Source organism: Triticum dicoccoides, chromosome 5B (assembly GCF_002162155.2).
Source record: "Triticum dicoccoides isolate Atlit2015 ecotype Zavitan chromosome 5B, WEW_v2.0, whole genome shotgun sequence".
Taxonomy (NCBI): Eukaryota; Viridiplantae; Streptophyta; class Magnoliopsida; order Poales; family Poaceae; genus Triticum; species Triticum dicoccoides.
In genome coordinates this window covers 196,599,150-196,606,349 of record NC_041389.1, presented here as the reverse complement: position 1 = coordinate 196,606,349, position 7,200 = coordinate 196,599,150, and positions in this window count along the sequence as shown.

Sequence of the window (7,200 nt, the reverse complement as noted above, 5' to 3'; positions counted from 1 at the left end):
ACAAATTTATGGGGAGCTCTTGCTTATCACATACTTCTCAAAGCGATGATGTTATTAAATCTTATTATCATTTGTCGAAGCTTTGATCTATATGTTGTCATCAATTACAAAAAAGGGGGAGATTGAAAGTGCAACTATCCCTAGGTGGTTTTGGTAATTCATAACAACATATAGCTCATTGAGCTAATGCTATTCCAAGGCTATTATTTCAGGAAAGCTCAATGAATGGCATGGCATGGATCATGAAAGTGGATCCCTCAAAATACTAAGGACAAAGGATTGGCTCAAGCTCAAAAACTCAAGACTCTTCATTTTACATTTTAGTGCTCCAAGATCACATTGAGTCTATAGGAAAAGCCAATACTATCAAGGAGGGATGAGGTGTTGCTTAATGAGCCTCTTGCTTCATGTGCTTAGTGATATGCTCCAAAACCCTCAACTACTTTCCCACATCCACAAATGACCTAAACCCAAAGCCAAAATCGGTCACACCGATTCTTCCTATCCGGCGCCACTGATTCCATAAGTCATAGCCACTGCCACAAACCCTAAGCAAATCGGTCTTACCGATAGGGATCTCGGTCTCACCGAGATGGGGTTGTAATCTCTCTGTTTCCCTTCATAACGTTTCGGTCTAACCGAAGTGAGCGATCGGTCCCACCGAGATTGAAATGTAAACTCTCTGTTTCCTTTTTGTAACATTTCAGTCTCACCGAAAAGAGCAAATTGGTCCCACCGAGTTTACCTGACCAACTCTCTGGAAAGCTTATTACCAAATTGGTCTCACCGAGTTTGTGTAATCGGTCTTACCGAGATTACGTTATGCCCTAACCCTAACCGAATCGGTCTCATCGAGATGCATGTCAGTCCCGCTGAAAATCACTAACGGTCACTAGGTTTACTAAATCGGTCTGACCGAGTTTAACGATTCGGTCCCACCGAGTTTGGTAAATTGTGTGTAACGGTTAGATTTTGTGTGGAGGCTATATATACCCCTCCACCTCCTCTTCATTCGTGGAGAGAGCCATCAGAATGAACCTACACTTCCAACTTACCATTTCTGAGAGAGAACCACCTAGTCATGTGTTGAGGACAAGATATTCCATTCCTACCATATGAATCTTGATCTCTAGGCTTCCCCAAGTTGCTTTCCACTCAAATCTTCTTTCCACCAGATCCAAAACCTATGAGAGAGAGTTGAGTGTTGGGGATACTATCATTTGAAGCACAAGAGCAAGGAGTTCATCATCAACGCACCATTTGTTACTTCTTGGAGAGTGGTGTCTCCTAGATTGGCTAGGTGTCACTTGGGAGCCTCCGACAAGATTGTGGAGTTGAACCAAGGAGTTTGTAAGGGCAAGGAGATCGCCTACTTTGTGAAGATCTACCGCTAGTGAGGCAAGTCCTTCGTGGGCGACGGACATGGTGGGATAGACAAGGTTGCTACTTCGTGGACCCTTCGTGGGTGGAGCCCTCCGTGGACTCGCGCAGCCGTTACCCTTCGTGGGTTGAAGTCTCCATCAACGTGGATGTACGATAGCACCACCTATCGGAACCACGCCAAAAACATCCATGTCTCCAATTGTGTTTGAATCCTCCAAACCCTTCCCTTTACTTTCTTGCAAGTTGCATGATTTAATTTCCACTGCCTATATACTCTTTGCATGCTTGCTTGAATTGTGTGATGATTGCTTGACTTGTCCTAAAGTAGCTAAAATCTGCCAAACTCTAAAATTGGGAAAAGGTTAAGTTTTTATTGGTCAAGTAGTCTAATCACCCCCCTCTAGACATACTTCAAGGTCCTACACCCTCCCTTGGCGTCTTCTGCTCCTGCTTACGTCACAGGGGGAATGACGATAGCGCCGCCTGTGCCGGCCACGTCCCCCGCGGCGTCCGTGTCCCCCAACGCCACCACAACACCCATAGTATCAGTGGCTGCGTGCGAGGTGGCCTTCGAGGTGGAAGGGTGAGCTGTTGCGCCGGAATTTTTCCTGGGTGCCATGGATGATGAAGCTAATGATGAAGAAGCCTATGATGAAGATTGACACGTTTTTCACGACCTCGGGTTCGCGCAGGCGCTTCCCCCTACATGGCGCTCCAAAGATGTTGTGGTGGAACACGATCACTTATGGGGCCATCAGCCCCTTGTGGTTCGGCAAGGGGGAAGGGCATGTAGCACAAAGAGCAAAAGCCATGGAACAACACGACAGAGGTGACGATGGTGGTTTTTACCCAGGTTCGGGCTGCTGAGAAGCGTAAAACCCTACTCCTACTTTGGTGGATTGAAGGGAAGACCATGGTGGACACACATCGCCCAAGCCCGCAAGGTCGCCTCGGGGAGAGCAGCGACTCGTGTATGGGTGTACAAGGGTCTGAATCCTTTTTTAGGTTGCCATGGCCCTCCTTTTATAGGCTAAGGGGTTAACAGAGTGGCGAAATAGTCATTATATACTGATTAGATAGCCAACAGTGCTATCGTACCTAACTCTGGCAGTTAGGACAAAGTGCATTAAATGCACTGCTAGGTGTCACGCTGAGGGTGCAGCCCGACAAGCCTGCCGTGCCGCTTAACCATCTTCTACCTGTCTGCATGACACGCCTCTGGACGGGTGTCATATAGGGGGAATCTCCCTTCCAAATGGATGGCATGTGCCAAATGACAGCCACTTAATCACTAGGGGGCTCGACACCACATTGATAAGTGACTTGCTTCGTTGTGCGGTTGAGTCTTGGTGGGAAGATTTGCCCTTAGTGGCCCTAGCAAGCCTGCCGGGGGAATCTTGGGACCTGTTCTTGGTGAGGCCTCGACCTGACTAGGCTCGCCCGCCCGATAAGGGAGGTCTTTTCTTAGTGACATCTTGTTCCCTTGGCTTGTCTTGGTCTTCTTGATTCACCTTTTGATTCCTCAAAGAGCTATCTCTCTGGCTTGGTCTTGACTTGGGAGCTTGGCGCTGTTGTATCCTCACCATCGCGCCTGTGTGTAGTATGGGCAACACACATGAAGGTTTGTTGCACCGACAAAAGGTGATCCCGTGTTTGAATTAAAACAATTTCTAGACACTTTGAAATATGCTTATCTTGATGATGAGAAGATATATCATGTTATTACTAGTGCTAACCTTTCAGAACATGAAGAAGAAATATTATTGAAAATTCTGAAGAAGCAACGAGCTGCTATTGAGTATACTCTTGATGATCTTAAGGGCATTAGTCCCACTCTATGTCAGCACAAGATTAATACGGAACCTGATGCTAAATCTGTTGTTGATCACCAATGACGTTTGAATCCTAAGATGAAAGAAGTGGTAACAACTGAAATATTAAAGCTTCTTGAGGCAGGTATAATCTATCCCATAGCTGATAGTAGATGGGTAAGTCCCATTCATTATGTCCCTAAGAAGGGAGGTATTACTGTTGTTCCTAATGATAAAAATAAATTTATTCCACAAAGAATTGTCACTTGCTACATAATGGTAACTGATTTTAGAAAATTAAATAAAGCAACTAGAAAATATCATTACTCTCTACCTTTTATTCATCAAATTTTAGAAAGACTATCTAAGCACACACACTTTTGTTTCCTCGATGGATATTCTATTTTTTCTCAAATACCTATTTCACAACCTGATCAAGAGAAACCCACCTTTAATTACCCTTTTGGAACTTATGCTTATAGACATAGACCTTTTGGTTTATGCAATGCACCTGCTACCTTTCAAAGATGTATGACTGCTATATTCTCTAGACTTTGTGAAAAGATTGTTGGTTTTCATGAATGATTATTTTGTTTACGGAACTTCTTTTGATGAATGCTTAAGCAACCTTGATCAAGTTTTGCAGAGATGTGAGCAAACTAATCTTGTCTTGAATTAGGAGAAGTGCCACTTTGTTCTTAATGAAGGTATTGTCTTGGGGCATAAAAATTTTGAATGAGGTATTGAGGTGGATAAAGCTAAAGTTGATGCAATTGAGAAAATGCAATGTCCTAAAGATATTAAAGGTTTATTAAAGACTTCTCTAAAATTTCTAGGCCTCTTACAAATCTTTTACAAAAGGATGTTCCATTTTTTATGATGACTGTGTAGAAGCCTTTGAAACACTTAATAAAGCCTTAACTTCTGCACCTATAGTACAACCACCTGATTGGAACTTGCCTTTTGAATTATGATGCTAGTGATTATGATGTTGGTGCTATTCTAGGACAAAGAGTCGATAAAAAATTGTTATTGATTATGCTAGCAAAACTCTAGACAGTGCTCAATGAAATGATGCTACTACTGAAAAAGAATTTTTACAGTTGTGTTTGCTTGTGATAAGTTAGAAATTATATTGTTGATTCCAAGTAACTGTTCACACCGATCATGCTGCTATAAAATATCTTATGGAAAAGAAAGATGCTAAACCTAGACTCATTAGGAGGGTTCTTTTGCTACAAGAATTTGATTTACATATTACAGATAGAAAAGGAGCTGAGAACCCCATAGCTGACAACCTGTCTAGGTTAGAAAATATCCTTGATGACCCACTACCTATTGATGATAGCTTTCCTGATGAACAACTAGCTACAATAAATGTTTCTCATAACACTCCTTGGTATGCTGACTATGTTGATTACGTTGTTGCTAAATATATACCACCTAGTTTCACATACCAACAAAAGAAAAAAAATTCTTTTATGATTTAAGACATTACTTTTGGGATGGACCCACACCTCTATAAAAAGGGGTAGATGGTATTATTAGACATTGTGTACCTAAGCATGAACAGGAACAAATCTTACAGAAATGTCACTCTGAAGCTTATGGAGGACATCATGCGGGAGATAGAACTGCTCATAAGGTATTGCGATCTGGTTTTTAGCCAACTCTCTTCAAGGATTCCCGTAAGTGTGTTTTATCTTGTGATGAGTGCCAAAGAATGGGTAATATCGGTAAGCGTCAAGAAATGCCTATGAATTATTCAGTTGTTGTTGAACCATTTGATGTTTGGGGTTTCAATTATATGGGACCTTTTCCTTCCTCTAATGGGTATACACATATTTTGGTTGATGTTGATTATCTTACTAAGTGGGTAGAAGCTATTCCAACTAGTAGTGCTCATCACAACACCTCTATTAAAATACTTAAAGAAGTTATTTTCCCAAGGTTTGGACTCCCTAGATATTTAATGACTAGTGGTGGTTCACACTTTATTCATGGTGCTTTCCACCAAATTCTTGCTAAGTATGATGTTAACCATAGAATCACACCACCCTATCATCCTCAATCTAGTGGTCAAGTTGAACTTAGCAATAGAGAAATAAAACTAATATTACAAAAAACTGTTAATAGGTCCAAAAGAATTGGTCTAAGAAATTGGATGATGCACTTTGGTCCTACAGGACAGCTTATAAAAATCCTATGGGTATGTCTCCTTATAAAATGGTTTATGGAAAAGCTTGTTATTTTCCTCTTGAGTTAGAACATAAAGCATATTGGGCAATTAAAGAACTCAACTTTGATTACAAACTTGCCAGTGAAAAGAGGTTATTTGATATTAGCTCATTAGATGAATGGAGAACCCAAGCTTATGAAATTTCCAAACTATTTAACGAAAAGGTTAAAAGATGGCATGACAAAAGAGTCCAAAAGAGGGAATTTGAAGTTGGAGAATATGTTCTTTTGTACAACTCTTGTTTCAGATTCTTTGCAGGAAAACTTCCTTCCAAATGGGAAGGACCATGTATTATCAAAGAGGTTTATCGCTCTGGAGCTATCAAAATAAATAATGCCAAAGGTACTAATCCGAAGGTGGCCAATGGGCAAGAATTAAACACTATATCTCAGGTACGATTATTAATGTTGAAAGCAATATTATCCAAAGTATGACACCGGAGGAACACATAAAAGAAACCTTCTGGAACACTCCAGAATCGTGAGTAAAAGGAGGTACGTGATACGGTAAGTAAATGGACTCTAAAAAATCCGCAAAAATATATTTTGTCAGTTTTGGCATATTACAAAAATTAGGAAAATAATAAACAACCAGGAAGGCAACCGAGGAGGGCACAAGACACCAGGGCGCGCCTGGCTTGCCTGGCGCCCCCAGGTGGGTTGTGCCCACCTCGGGCACATTCCCGACTCCATTTTCCCCTCATTTTGCTTGTTTCCCAAGATAAAAATCTTTATATACCCCCTCGAACATATTGACCACCGTAGCACGTAGAAATATTTTGTTCTTCTTTCTCACTATTTTTCTGACAGATCTAGATCACCATGGCCGCTTCAAGCTCCTCCAAGGACAAATTCTTCGACAACGTCATCAACCCGTATTTGCGGGACGTGATGCAGCACCCTCAAGCCATTGAGATGCATGAGGGGGTTCCACATCCGGGACGTCTAGGGACCCAAGAGGATGGGAACCGTGTAGGCTAGGCTCGAAGTTATGGAGCAAGAGGTTTTCAATTGGAGGGGATGGTGGAACGTGGACTCATGTAACATCCCAAATTTCCAATTTGGCATGTTATACATAGATCATCCATGCATATCATATTTTATTGCTTTTCGTTTGCAATCCTCGAGATCCTAAGCAACTCAAGGACCTTCGGAGAGAGTTGGGGATTTTCTAATTTTCATATTTGATTTTTTTTTATCAAATAGTGAAGACGAGGATTTGATTTTTATTATTTTCTCTCCGAAAAATATTTCATTTTAAAATATTAAACGAGGGGAGATAATATGACTTCTCCAAAATAATTGAAATATCGGAGGAAAAATATTAAAATCATTTTTGGATTTTATTTGAGTTTATTCGGGATTTTATTTGCTCTAGAAAAATGTTGCATGTTTTAAAATTGCATTTTAGGGGCCAAGAAAAGTTCATCTTGTTCTAAATATTTTATTTAGACGGAGAAAACTTGTTTTGGAATTTTTAGATTTTTATTTATTTTTCTAGGAATTTTCTGTCGGCGGAATGTTTAAAAAAACAAAAACCTCGCGCCCGACTGGGTCGAAGGCCCAGCCGAGCAGGCCGGCCCCGCCGCTAGCCGCCGCCGCCTCCCCGCGCGCGCCGCCGTGCGCGGCACGGACGCCGAGGGAGTCCGAGCCGGACTCCACCCGGGCGCCCCCTTCACCAAGCCGCCCCGCCCCGCCCCCTATATATGCCGCCGCCCCGCCGCTACACCACCACCCCCCCACCACCCGCCACATCGCCGCCGCCGTC